Source organism: Mesocricetus auratus, unplaced genomic scaffold (assembly GCF_017639785.1).
Source record: "Mesocricetus auratus isolate SY011 unplaced genomic scaffold, BCM_Maur_2.0 Super-Scaffold_100676, whole genome shotgun sequence".
In the NCBI taxonomy this organism is placed as follows: Eukaryota; Metazoa; Chordata; class Mammalia; order Rodentia; family Cricetidae; genus Mesocricetus; species Mesocricetus auratus.
Window position 1 is genome coordinate 82,287,526 of NW_024429266.1, and position 15,254 is coordinate 82,302,779.

Genomic DNA, 15,254 nt, shown 5'->3' on the forward strand with positions numbered 1-15,254 from the left:
CCAGGGTAAGAATAAACTAGAGTCTTCTTGAGGAGCCTTCTGGAAGCCTTCTTGAAGCTTTCTTTGCATCATCGACTAGTCTCTGTGTCCTCAGTCCTGACACCCTCTGCACATTCTTGGACACAGGCTGCACAGCAGGCGTGGCATATATGTTACAAAATTTTTGAATTCTGTATCCAGAGCAGCTTCAAGTCTGAGATGGCCCATCCTCACAGACTATCATAATTGTCTTGATTTTCTTAAGATTCCTCTAAAGATGTTTGAACTCACAAACAGCAAGAAGCAGTCTAGAGAATGATGCCCACATTCTCAAAAGTGGGCTATTGATGTTTATTATCATTTAAAGGGAGTTGGTTACAAATTGGTTTTGATGACAGTAAAAAAACTACAAAAAAGCGTTAAATCCAATGATCTCTTTCTAAAGAAAAATAGGTAGATGTGTTATAAAAATGATGAAATTAAAGGGTAGAATATTAAATGTACTTTAATCCAAAACCAATTATTAATTTCAAACTACTTTACATTGGTATGGATTTTGGTTTATTGATTCAAATTTAGAGTTCATATTGTTATAGTATATGTATGTTTCGAATCTTGTTTAGGATATCATATTCATGTAGCTCACTTTAAATATAATATATAAGTAGCTCACTTTAAATTTAATATATAACTAAGAAATATGGATTGATAGTAACCTATAATAGTCAAACATAAATTCATGTTAGCTATGTTTCAAAGATCATACACATATGTAATTGGATAGATGGTATTCAAACATTTCAAGCACAACACAATGTGGGATTTAATAATTTAATAACCTAAGTATTTACATGACAATGAAACACATCTGCCCCTGGTAGCAAAATCTGCTTCAGAGAAGATAATGGACAACAAAGTATATATGAAAGTTTTCTTCATGGCAAAAGATAGCGATTTTTAAAAAAAGCCCTTGCCTCAATTCCTGAAAATATACTGTTCAAGCTAGACCAATGAGGTACAAAATAATCTGACTGACAAACTTTACCACAACAAGGAAATACAGTCCTTCAAGCATCCTTGCTTCTCAGAAATATGTGCCTGATATACTAGGCCTTATGGAAAATGTTGGAAGCTCAACATTATAGAAGATCTGAGAGTTACTATCCAAGTATCCAGATTTCACTGCCATTATGCCAAGAACAATCATTATAACTAAACTTTAAAGGCTTCCAAAAACCCATTCAAAGAGCCCTTTCAGCCTTCCCACACTCCGTAACTATTCAACAGGAAGACAGCTGAGAGAAAGAGCATTCTATGGTTAGGTAACTAAACAGCCTTCTTCCCCTCCCCAGCTCCTTTTAAGTAGGAAGAAAGGAGAGTCAGAAGAGTCAACCACAAAATGGAGAAAAAGAAAGGCATGTGAAAATGACAAATGCAACTAGCCTTCGGGAAGCACATAGAAATGGATGAATTTGAGGTGAAAACTTAGTAATAAAGCAAACTATCAGCGAAGCACATACAATTAATGTTAAGTCTCCATGTAAGTTATTTGGTGACTTGCAGGCAAGAAAAAAACCTCTACCCATAACCAAAGGTGGTCAAATGCCTAGTGAGTTTTGTGCTATCTGTAAGACTGCATCTACACCAGCTATTCCCCCAAGCCCTTAAAATAACATAGGCCATATACTTAGCCAAAATATCTTCAATGGAAGAAGTATCATGTACATGGAAAAGTGTTTCATTGTAATCTGCCTTATGCTTTACTCTGTTCACATGATTGTTTTACAGCATTTTTTTTTCAAATTGTACTTTGCTTAGATATGCCTAAAATATACTACTGAGTGTCAGATTCCATACGTTTTCAACACTGGTTACTTAGTTAAACTAAACTGGACTTGATTCTTGTCTCATGTGGCTCAATACTCTCCCACCCTTGGTACTTACAGCAATTTACAGTACTTTTTTTGCTTACATGATAATTTCAGGAGTATTTCTAGTTTGTGAGTGTCCACTAGCAGAAGCATGTATAAAAGTACAGGAAAAAATTCTTTAATCTCAAAAGATGAAACTAATAAGCATTATAGTAAATGCAAAGAAAAAGACATTTTGTAATCTCATCATTTGCTGAATATGAAAAAGGTGAGTTATATAAGTAGAAAATGGGTTAATTTTATCCAGAAACCTATGAGAAACAGATGAGTAGTTAATTTTTGTCAAGCATTCTCACAGTGTTCTTAAATCAGAGGAAAATTTAAATTATTAATTATAATTTAAACTATGCTTCATGATACATTTTTATTATGTGCATGTGTGTACATGGTTTTTGTTTGTTTTGTTTTTTCAGACAAGGAATCTCTGTGACTTTAGAGGCTGTCCTGGAAGTAGCTCTTATAGACCAGACTGGTCTGGAACTCACAGAGATCTGCCTGCCTCTGCTCCTGAGTGCTGGGATTAAAGGCGTGGGCCACCACCACCAAGCATGTATATGATTTGCAGCTTGATTCATATTTTATTTTTTTAATTATTCTTTTCATTTATTTTACATATCAACCACAGTTTCCCCTTCCCCCTCTCTTCATACTCTTCCCCACCCCCTTGTCTACCCCATTATCCACTCCTCCTATATTAATAAATGGGCAGGCTTCACATAGTAGTAAACAAATCATGGCATATCAAGTTCAGGCAGGACCAAGCAAATTTCATGATATCATTTTTTTTACAGGTGAATGATACTCCATTGTGTATCTTAACTGTACCACATTTTATTTAACCATTCTCCAGGTGAGGGTAATAAAGTTTGTTTCCAGGTTCTGACTATTATGAATAAAACTGCCATGAACATTGTTGAGCAAGTGTTCTTGTGGTTTGATTGAACATCATTCAGATGTTTGCCAAAGGTTGGTATCACTATGTCTTGAGGTAGATTGATTTGCAATTTCCTGAGAAACTACCATACTGATCTCCAAAGTGTCAGTACAAATTTACACTCCCAGACACAGGGGAAGAGTGTTGGTCACATGTGTGTTGGTGCACCTGTATGTGTTTCTGTATTTGAAGACTGGAGGTTGACCTTTGCTGTCCTTCCTGATCAAAATTCACCTGATTTTATGAGGCAATGTATCTTACTTAAGACTACACAGTTAGCAAGCTGGCTCAACGCCCCTCATGTGTCATGCCAGAATGAGAGGCCAGGCCTATACTCCCTGGACATTGAGGTAGATTTATGTAATTTCTTGAGCATTTCCTGACATTATTTCCATTGTTTTAAGCATCTCTATTCCTTTGCTGATTTTCTTTGTTCAAGTGTTAAATTCATCCTTTCATTCCTCTTATTTATTTGAATCTTTGATATAATTGAACACTTAAAATTTGATTTCTTAATGTTTCACTGCTGTTTAAAGCACTTCAGTGTTTTGGGAATTACTTATTCATGAAATATGAATGTGTGGCAGAGTCATGTTACCTTACTTTTCTTGTTTGTTGTATTTTATATTGCAGTTCTTATGGTGATGGATGTCTCTTCCATTCCTACAAAGAGAATGGATGGGAAACCTTTGTGTCTTGGGTTCATTGTGCTTCCTACACTATGAGTGGGAAATAATTCACCATAGTTACATAATCCAAACAAATTAGATGTAAAAATGAAATAGCAATCAATTAAGGATGAATGCTACACCAAAAATCAAAAAATGAAGAGAATTTTATAAACCATGAAGTAAAACATAAAAAAGAAAATAATCACAAAGCAATGAAGAGACATGGTTAGGGAAAGTTAATAAAGAAGGAAAAACCTAGTTATAGAAAAAGGAAAAGAAAAATTAGTGATAAGATTGAGAGGAAAAAGAAACAAAATATTAATAAATAAAATTATTACATCTTATTAAAAAATAAAAACAAAATTATATGCTTGGAATTATATGTCAAGAAAATGAATTAAAATAAAATATTTCTAGAAGTTAAATGAAAATACTAACAACATTGTCATCATAAAAATAAAAGTGGGAAGAAAACTGAAGAATTTTCTTTCTTTCTTGGATCTCAAATACTGATATCACAGATATGGAGTTGGATAGTGGGTTATACTCTTTGAGTTTTCTATAGCTCACCAGTATTTTCATCATACTGTTTTGGCTGCAAGTGGCTGACAGAAATTAGGTCTGTCAATGGTGTATTTTCAGCATTATGTCTGCATTCTTTTCATTTACTTATTTTTCTTTGCATACATAGAAACAGTAGTAGCCTGAAGGAATTTTGAGAACATGGTTGGTTCACACAAGTTACAACTCATTCCTGAAGATGGAGGTTTCTGTCCTCCCAGGTTCTGCTACCATTCAGCCCAAAATAAACCCACAGATATTACATGAATTATAATCCTGTTAGCTAATGGCTGGGGATACTTACTGCCTCGGTCTCTTTTAATTATTAGCCCATAACAACCAATCTATGTATATCTACATTACCTTATCTTGCCAAAGAACTCCTGGTGTGTCCTATCTTCCTGGTCTTTACATGGTGTCCCCTGTAGCCTCACTCTCCTCTCTCCTCAGAATTCTCCCTATTTCCTAATCCTACCTTTCTTCTTGCCTCTTCTGGCCAATCAGTGTTTATTCATCAATCAATTTATCAACCAATAATAGAAACATATATACAGAAGAACATTCCCCATCACATTACATAGTCTTTAAGTCTTTACTCATAAAGAGAAGAAACATGAAAGTGAAACTGTCTAACCTGAACCTTAGTCTAGAATTTGGGGGAAAAGAGAACTGAGTTCTTAACTGGGGAGGATCATCAGAAGCAGACACATTCCATTATTATCTCACTGTTTGCAGACAATATCTATTAATAACCACCTTGCAGGGGATATAAAATATGGAACCTATTGATTCTTTAATTTCGAGCTTAGAGTACTCCTGATCCTAAGTATATCACAGAGAAGCAGAGTCAGACAGCAAACTATCAAAAGCAACAGTTCAAAGATCAGTATACATATGATCACCATTGAAAGGATCACAGATCTTGTCATAAAAGATAGAGGTACCATTCAGGATAGGAATTGGTTGTAAGTCTTGAAGAAATGGCAATAGTGTGGTGGAGTTCTTTCTGCATACTTGGTGTCTTGCATGAAGAATATTCTTCACATATCATCCATAAATACCACTGTACTAAAGTCTATCCATGATTGTGAGTGACCTTTTGTAGATTGGTTGTTTTGGTTCTGTGCTAACCTACTTCTCTGTGATCTTTTGGTGTCCAGTCATATCTTTCTTTATATGACACATGATATGCATTTCTTTAAGGGAAAATGATTTTTAAAATCTACATGTGAACAATATCTAAGTCACAGATGCAAATAATGATGTTTTTGCCAGGAAAGTAAATAACTATAAAAGAATGGTTACTCAGTGACTCAGCCATCTAGGAACAAGTATATGAAAGGAATTTTTGAGACAAAATAGAAAAGGGCAAAACTCAGTTTTCACAGAAAATCCTACAAAAGGTCAGCATCAGCAATAGTAGTTCACAGTAAACAGAGGAATCATGATCTTCTCTGTGGATGAATTACAGACAATTTGCCAAATAACCTTAAGTTTCACAAGGTTCCACTTCTCCAATAGCTTTTGCAGCAGAGAAGTAGACTACGATGTTCGTGAAAGAGTGTAATTAGTTTTCACCTCAATGCTATGATATGCTTAAAGCAACCAGCTACAGAAAACAAAATCTCAATCCACTCTCTCTGTCTCTGTCTGTCTCTGTCTCTGTCTCTGTCTCTGTCTCTGTCTCTGTCTCTGTCTCTCTCTCTTGTGGTCTCACTCACACTCTAGTTCATACTGTCTGTCTCTCTGTTTTTCTCTCTCTCTCTCCCTCCTCTGTTTCTCCCTCAAATGGGCAGAACTTATTTTTTAATTTATTTATTTAATTTAGAAACAATCTTATTTTACATTAAGATCAGAGTTCCTTCTTCCTCCCATCCTCCCTTTCCCCCAACTGAACCCCCATTTTACCACCCTATCCACACCTCAGGGAGGGTGTGCCTGCTCACATCATTTCAGGGAGGTCCTAGGCCCTCCTCCATATATGTGGGTTGAGAGAGAATCCATTCATGGAAAATGGGTTCCCAAAGTCCATTTGTGCACTAGGAATAAATACTGGTTCCACTGTCAGAGGTGCCATAGACTTTCCAAGCCTCCTAACTGGCATTCCACATTCAAAGGGCTGTTTCCACAGCTTTATGAATGTAGTCTATAAAGTCTCACTTGGTCAGATCTGCTGTTTCTATGGGTCCCTCCAGCAACATTTTGACCCAATTTCTCATCCTTTCTCCATCTCTACAACTGGATTCCAGGAGATCTTCTCAGTGCTTACCTATGGGTGTCCGCTTGTGCTTCCATCAGCTACTGGATAAAGGCTCTATGGTGGCATTTAAGGTAATCATCAATCTCATGATAGGGGAAGTGTATTTAAGGTAGCTCCTCCACTATTTCAGAAGAAAATATTTCATTGTGTTCAATTTTAAAGTCAATTATTACTTTGAAGTCAATTTTGAATCAAGTTAACTACCTACTTCTTTAGGATTTTCACATTCCATAAGCTTGTTTTCCATTTGTGATACAAATTCAGTGTTCATAAAACACCCTGTAGGCATTAGGCATACTGAAGTTGAGTTTAGAAAGCAAGAAAAACACCTGAGAGCAGGAATCACATGTTGTGCCTTGTGTCATAAAAAATAAAAGTTTCTTGTATTTGATATACATGGTCCCTTTTTTAACCTATAACCATCAATCCATGCCAAAATTAAGACTACCTGTTATTGATATCGGGAGTTAAAAAGCATTTTGCAGTTTAAATGGAAAGTATTAAACAATGAAATGAATACTGCAGTTATTGTAGGAAATATTGAGTATTGGTAGGTTTATTTATGGTCAATAGAAATGTTAATATACTTATGGAAGAGGGAAAATAATGAGGACTACTATCTTTCTAGATAAAACAAATGTCGATTTAAAAGTAAATCATTCTGATACCTTGGTGGGGAAGTCTTATGTCAATAAAGCACTGTTGAGCCAATAAGGAACCAAGATAGGAGGGACTAGGAGTCCAGAAGGACTCTGGGTAGGAGAAACACAGGAAAACACAGGAGTCAAGATGTAACGCCATTGGGTAGGAAGCCCAGAACTATTCTGCGGTAAGAAAAATACTTAGATTAACAATTATGGGATAATTACTTAAGTCAGAACTAGCCAGTAAGAAACAAGCAAGGCCAACAGCTTCATAATTAATATAGTCTCCTGTGTGTTTATTTGGGACTGATGCGGCTCTGGAACCAGGCTGGTGGGAAAGCTTCTCTCAAAGAAAAAGGCTACTCTTTACATAATGGTTGTCAGAAGCGGGATTGAATTTCCACGCAAAACAACAAAAGCTTTAAAGGAATTTTAGAAACAGAAGAACAGAGAGAAGCACAGAATTTTGGTAGCAGCATTTTTCTCAGGTGGGCTCTGTTTTGCTAGGGAGAAGCCGAGATTCACGCGGCTCGCTTACCGGAGTTTTCCTGACTCCGGCATAAAAAGAAAAAGAAAAAGAAAAAAAAAAAGAAAAAGAAAAAGAAAAAGAAAAAGAAAAAAAATACAAACCCAGCAAGGTTCTTTTAATAAACTCTTCTAACAATTGAAAAGTTATACGTACAGCTGGAAGTGGCAGTGACCACATCTCTGAGCCGGCAGCTTTTACTGGATGTCAGACTGAGACAGTAACCTGAAGTCACGCTTATGCCCGCCATCTTGAAAAAAAAAACATCAGTTTAAAACAGCCACGGTTTTAACAGATAAGACACGTGGCCAGAAAAACATAAAGATTTACAGTAAAATCAGACTTTGATGAAGAAAAACCTCTAAAGGTTTACAGTGTGTTTAAAAATATACGTGAGATTGAGAGAGAAAAAGAAATGACAAAGTGGTAATTAAATAAAAAAGCCAGCATTGTGGTGGCGCACGCTGGTAGGAATTGCTACAGAGGCAGAGGCAGGCAGATTTCCAAAGAGAAACCCTGTCTCAAAGAAAAATAAATAAAAGTAAAAGAAATAAAGAATAATAGATAAATAAATAAGCCACACAAAGATGGAAAATACACAGAGAGTCTGGATACTGTACGGTATTATGTTTTTCAGTTTTTTGATTGCTCAGAAAGGAATAAATGCTAAAGTACACTTGATTATAAATGCTGCTGAATTAATTCAACTTATATCTTTTGAAAATGCCTTGACTCCAATATTTAAGTATAAGAATATGTTACTTGGGAAAGGAGTTTTCCTTTATGTTTCTACAGAAAATAAAAAGCTAAGGATTCCTTCCAGGCTTCTCTGGTTTGATGAAACAAGACCCCCAGAAACAGTGGACCAGGTGTTCCAATAACTGAAACAATTAAGATGATGCAGTCTTACAGACCCCGAAAATACAGACTTATACAGGTTTCTGAGTTTTGTCATGATCCCCATGGTATAAACACCGCCCCCTTCCAGCATGAAGCAGTTTGGAATGAGTGACGTCCTAATTCCCATCTTGTTTATAATTCTTTGTTTTCATTTAAATGGGTTGTTTATAATTGGTTAATGATCACAACCAATCTCTTTTTAATGGTAAAAAGGGGAATTATGGTATGGGTATGGTTTTTCATTTATTGATACAAGTTCAAGGTCAATTTTGTGATGTGTATATTTCTCCTATTGATTAAGTATTGTGCTTATCCTGATCTTTTAAAGTTGAATGCAGATTGCAGATAGTTACTTATAATAGAATTTATAGTTAGGTTAGTTAGGTTGTCTAGATATACAGAAATATATTTGAGATAGATAAACAGTCTTCAAACCTCACAAAGACCTTCAGAAAATGGCATTTAAAATGGTTTAGGGTATTTTTTAACAATGAGAAATGTCTGCTCCTGGCAGCACTAATTATGTCTGAGGGGAAGATGGGCATCGAAGCATGGAGTTTGCTTTCAACATGGCAAGATTAGCCACTTGGTTAAGAAACTCCTCTTGCCTAGACTGCTTGACTGTTGTTGTATAATATGGACTTGCTGGACCCATAGGAAAGTGACTGCTGAGCTCAGTCTTACAGGGTTCCTGCTTCATGGAAGAGTCTATGAGACTTTCTGCAGGAAACAGAAAAATGACTGACAAAATGCCAATGCAGATGGACAGTTTGAAATTTCCTGCTTTGCTGAAAAGTCTTCCAGACACATTGCGGCCTTATGGGCTGAAGATGGATGCCCCAATGTTACAGAGGAACTCCAGGTGACTGTCCAGGAAGCGAGATGTCTCTGTCAGTTCTAGTGTTTACATATTATCCTTCTGAGGCCTTGATAGAGTTGAAGTCAGATAATTATAATTATAGTTTTCCTTAGTTATGATAAGAGATAAGCTACATATAGGACTTTGAACTCACAAGAATGAGATAGATGATATTTTCTTTAAATCTTGCTAAAATCTTGTAACTATGTTCTTACTTGATAAGTGTTCTGTTATATAAAATTTAACTATGTTAAAGTTAAGACCTTTCTTTTTGTTTAAACAGAAAAGAGGAGATGTTGGGGAAGTCTTATGTCAATAAAGCACTGTTGAGCCAATAGGGATCCAAGATAGGAGGGACTAGGAGTCCAGAAGGACTCTGGGTAGGAGAAACACAGGAAAAACACAGGAGTCAAGATGTAACGCCATGGGGTAGGAAGCCCAGAACTATTCTGCGGTAAGAGAAATACTTAGATTAACAATTATGGGGTAATTACTTAAGGCAGAGCTAGCCAGTAAGAAAGAAGCAAGGCCAACAGCTTCATAATTAATATAGCCTCCTGTGTGTTTATTTGGGACTGATGCGGCTCTGGAACCAGGCTGGCAGGAAGGCTTCTCTCAAAGAAAAAGGCTTCTCTTTACAATACCTTTATTCAATTAGTTTGAGACATTGTGTGTAAGAAAATTTGTGTATTTGTTTTCTATTATCTGTTTTTCTTTTGTAGTTTGTTTATATGGTGGATTACATTGGTAGATTTTTCTAATGTTGAAACATCTCTGCTCTCCATCTCTCTTCAATATTTTATGTGAAGTTCTAGCTAGAGCAATAAGACAACAAAAGGAGATCAAGGGGATACCAATAGGAAAAGAAGAAGTCAAGCTTTCACTATTTGTAGATGATATAATTGTTTACATAAGTGACCAGAAAAACTCTGAAAGGGAAATCCTAGAGCTGATAAACACCTTCATCAAAGTGGCAGGATACAAGGTTAATTAAAAAAATCAGTAGCCCTATATACATATGATAAAGAGGCTGAGAAAGAAATCAGAGAAACATCACCCTTTACATTAGCCATATACAGCAACAAATATCTGGGGATATTGTTAACCAAAGAAGTGAAAGATCTGTATATCAAGAACTTTGAGTCTCCAAAGAAAAAAGTCAAAGAGTATACCAGAAAATGGAAAGATCTTCCATGTCTTGGATTGGTAGGATTACCATAATAAAAATGGCAGTCTTGCCAAAAGCAATCTACAGATTCAATGCATTCCCTATCAAAATTCCAGCACAATTCTTCACAGAGCATGAAAGAACAATAATCAACTGTATATGGAAAGAAAATATACCCAGGATAGCCAAAAATACCCTATACAATAAAGGAACTTCAGGAGGAATCACCATACCTGACTTCAAGCTCTATTACAGAGCTATAGTCCTGAAAGCAGCTTGGTATTGGCACAAAAATAAACAGGTAGACCAATGGAATCAAGTGAAATCCCTGATTTTAACGCACGCACTTATGAACACTTGATTTTTGACAAAGAAGCTAAAATTGTGCAATGGAAAAGGGAAACCATCTTCAACAAATGGTGCTGGTGTAACTGGATATTGGCATGCAGAAAAGGCTGTAGGTAGATCCATGTCTATCGCTTTGCACAAAACTTGAGTCCCAATGGATCAAAGACTTCAACATAAATCCAACCACACTGAAACTCTTAGAAGAGAAATTGGGAGATAATCTTCAATGAAGTGTTACAGGTGACCACTTCCTCAACATAAAACCAGTAGCACAGACACTGATATTGTTAATTAACAAAGGGGACCTCCTGAAACTAAGAAGCTTCTGTAAGGCAAAGGACACAGTCAACAAGACCAAAAGACATCCCATCGAATGGGAAAAGTTATTCACTAACCCCACATCTGACAGATGGCTGATCTCCAAAATTTACAAAGAACTCAAGAAACAAGTCTCCAAAACACCAAAGGATCCAATTAAAAAGTGCGGTACAGAACTAAGTAGAGAATTCTCAATTGAGGAGTTTAAATGCCTGAAAGATGCTTAAGATAGTGCTCAACATCCTTAATTATCAGAGAAATGTAAATCAAAACAACTCTTAGATATCATCTTACTCCTGTCAGAATGGCTAAAATAACATTCTGGATGTGAAGAGAGGTAAACACTCCTCCACTGCTGGTGGGAGTGCCAACTTATAAACCCACTTTGTAAATCAGTATGGAGATTCCTCAGTAAAATGTGAATCAATCTACCACAGGAGGACCCAGCAATTCCACTAGTAAGCATATATCCAAAAGATGCAAATTCATACAACAAGGACAACTGTTCCACGATGTTCATAGCAGCATTATTTGTAATAGCCAGAACCTGAAAACAATCTTCATGCCCCTCAACTGAAGAGTGGATAGAGAAATTGTGGTACATTTACACAATGGAGTACTACTCAGCGGGAAAAAAATGGAATCTTGAAATTCGCAGGCAAATGGATGGCACTAGAAGAAACCCTCCTGAATGAGGTAACCCAGTCACAAACAGACAAACATGGTATGTACTCACTCATATATGTATTTTAGACATGGATCGGAATAGTTCCAATCTGCAATGCCACTGACAGAGCGTCTAGGAAACAGGAAATAACCTAAGAGAGATATGCATTCCAGTGAAGAGGAATGAGGCAAGATCTCCTGATCAGACTGGAAACATGGCAGGAAGACCGCCATCCAATGACTAATGGAAGCAGAGGCAAACACCCACAATTAAACAGTGAACTGAACCCATGGAACCCAGTGACAGAGAGAGAGGGGCAATGAGCAAATTGGCAAATAATGGGCAGGCTAAACCAGCAGACATAGCTGATCTGAATAGGGGAGAGCTCTTGGACCCCAGATGACAACTGGGAGGCTAGCATGGGAGTGATCCAGACCCCCTGAGTGTGAGAGTCAGTGAGGAGGCCTGGGCAACCTATGGGGCCCTGGGCAGTAGATCAGTATTTATCCCTGGCATACAAACGGACTTTGTGTGTCCATAACACAAAGAGGGATGATTTCTCAGCCTGGACTCTTAGGGGAGTGCCTGTACCCTGCCATGATCAAAATGAAAGATTCTGGATATCCCCTATGTAGAGGGAAGCAGGGATAGGGTGGGAGGCTGGGAGAGATTTTGGGGAAGTGTGGGAGGAGAGGAGGGATAGAGAACTGGTATTGACATGTTAAGCAAGCCATTTAAAAATTAAAGTAATAAAAATATGAATGACAAATTAAACTTCATATTGCTGGTCATAGAGCTATTGAAAATGCTTTAATAAAGGAGATTTTGAAATTATTCATGGTGTAAATATTATGGTTTCTTTAAGGCAGTAAGTGCAGATAGGTACCTGAGATCAAGAGGAAATTAGAGTCTAGGATGCATACCAAGATCCATCTTTCTGTCTTTGTCTGTTTTGAAGTATTTTGAAACTGAATTTGAAAAGACTAAAATTATAAAGTACAGTAAATTTTGAGGAATTGGACAGAAAATCAAGATACTGATATGCACTTGAAATCAAACGTGTTAAAGACATCCACCCTCTCCAACTGTCACTAATTACTGAGAAAATAAACCATAAATGACTGTGGAAGAAATTATTCCAGGGTTTTGTTTAGCATTGCAACCTTAATGCTTTAGTGTTACCACCAAAAAAAATTGATATTGAAGTTGCAATCCTAATTGAAGTACTCTAGAAAACATCACATTTGCATGCCCACTTTGATGATGACTTTGCAGACATCCATTCCCAAATGTTATATTGGTTCTCTTTTTCACCTTGAACTGAATAATATTTTTGAGAACACCTTATCTATAAATAGTAATTGTTCATAATAAAAGAAAATAGCTATGTGCTAAATAGGGTTACTTTCCTATAGCATTCATAAGGCAGAGACTAGAGTGGACTTCTTATGAACTAGGGAAGAACTTCAAAGTACTACTTACTAGCAGAGTATTTCAGCTGCCTTTTTACATGCAGAGTCAACAAAGTCTCTCTTGCTTGTCTTTTGTAACTCAAGTGCAGAATGAAATATAATCAATCCACATTGTAACTAATCAATGTGCTGTGTAACGTCTATCAGAGCAAACAACTATGCTATTATAAACCTAGTTACATTTTAGAATAATGCAAAAATTGAAAATGCTACTCTATATTGTAAACAAATGAACATTTTATGACCTGAGGCTTCACAATCAAAATTCCATTAGGACCCATCAATTTTCATCATCAAATTAAAAGAACATGCAACTCAGGAATGGGAAACAATGAAATTAAAGTCATTACTTATTTTTATGGAACACTATAAAATAAATTATTTGTAATGCACTATGATTTTACACTTGTGCTATGAAATCAAAATTCCAACTTGTTTTGTACAACACTTAAATATATATTAAGGCACATTGTTGTAATCTAACTTAAGAATTTCATAGTCAAAGCTGTGAGCATTCTTCTGACTTAGCAAATAAAGCAGCATGCTATTTTAGGCTTCAGAATTTATAATTTATTATGATTGTTGCAAATATCCTTCCACTCTTGATGAGCATATAGGTAACTATTTATTGTGCAATGTACTTACAATGGAACCTGGAAACCCAGGTGAGTCATCAGCTTTCGGTGACAGCTATTAATCAGTTATAATGGAAATTTTGAAGCTTGTTAAATCTAGCAATCTCAAATAACCTACAGTAAATTAGTATTTCTTGCACAAAATATGTGCCTTTCCCAATTCATGTCCAAATAATTTTAAGACATTTTTCACAGACACCTGGAAAAGGGGACTAACCCTCAGTTATAGGTATGTTCTCTTAACCTGTGAATGTAGCTTGGCTGCAGAGTGCTGTGGTATGATGCATGAAAACCAAGGCTCAATTACCAGTAACAAACATACACACAAATGCAAACTATTTTGTTTATATTTTCAGTTATATTCATTGCTATGAAGAATATTTTCACCTAAAAATAATAACTTCTGTTTTTGGCCAGAAGTCCTTTTTTTGTTTTAATGTGCAGTGTGTGTTGCACAAATCTCTTTGCCTTAAAAGACTGATTTTGCTCATATAACTGTTGTGGTGTTTTTATTTTTAACTAATCAACAATAAAATCAGCTGTGAGATATTATCCTTTCTACACAACAAACATTCATTGAGCACATGTTAATTGAGACAAAATCAAATAGAAGTTCCATTTTAAAGATAATATTTAATAGTTTAATTGTCATTCATAATCCATTAGAGCTATAATCCTTCCCAGTTTAATGATTCAGTGTTTCACTCAGTGAATTATGCCTAAAACTTAGTTCAATTGCATATCACATTTGAGGCATAATTTACAATTGACAGACTTTGTTAACCATCATTTTAAAAAAAATCTCCATGAAAACAGACATTGAACATGAAAAGTACAATGATACAAAGTTCAAAGATAAAATCCAGGGTAGAATTTTTTTAATTTATGGTGCAAAAAAATTCAGAAAATAATAGAAATTAAACTGAAAATAATATGCTATTAAGAAGAAACAAGATTGAGTAAATTCAAAATTGATAGAGAGCACATTTATTTTACAATGTAAGAATCTGCATTTAAATATTGTTGAGTAAAGTACAGTACAGCAATAATTTGAAAAGGCTTTTAGCATTTGAATTACATCATGAATGCTGCATGGTGTAATTTTACAAGTCTGCAAAATAGTTATATTAATGCAGCGATATCTATAAAAATCAAAAATATGCAAAATGATTCACTCACCATTCACATTGAATATTAATAATATCAAGGACTAGGGTTTATTAACCTTTTACATAGATGGTCAGAAATGAAACATGTAGAGAATAATTTCATGACAGAAGGAACAAATGTTTCTGATTATTATTGGGTTTCATTTAAGAGTTAATAAAAACCATCAATTACATATTTTGTTAGATTAGAAGACATCTGGATCCAATATGAC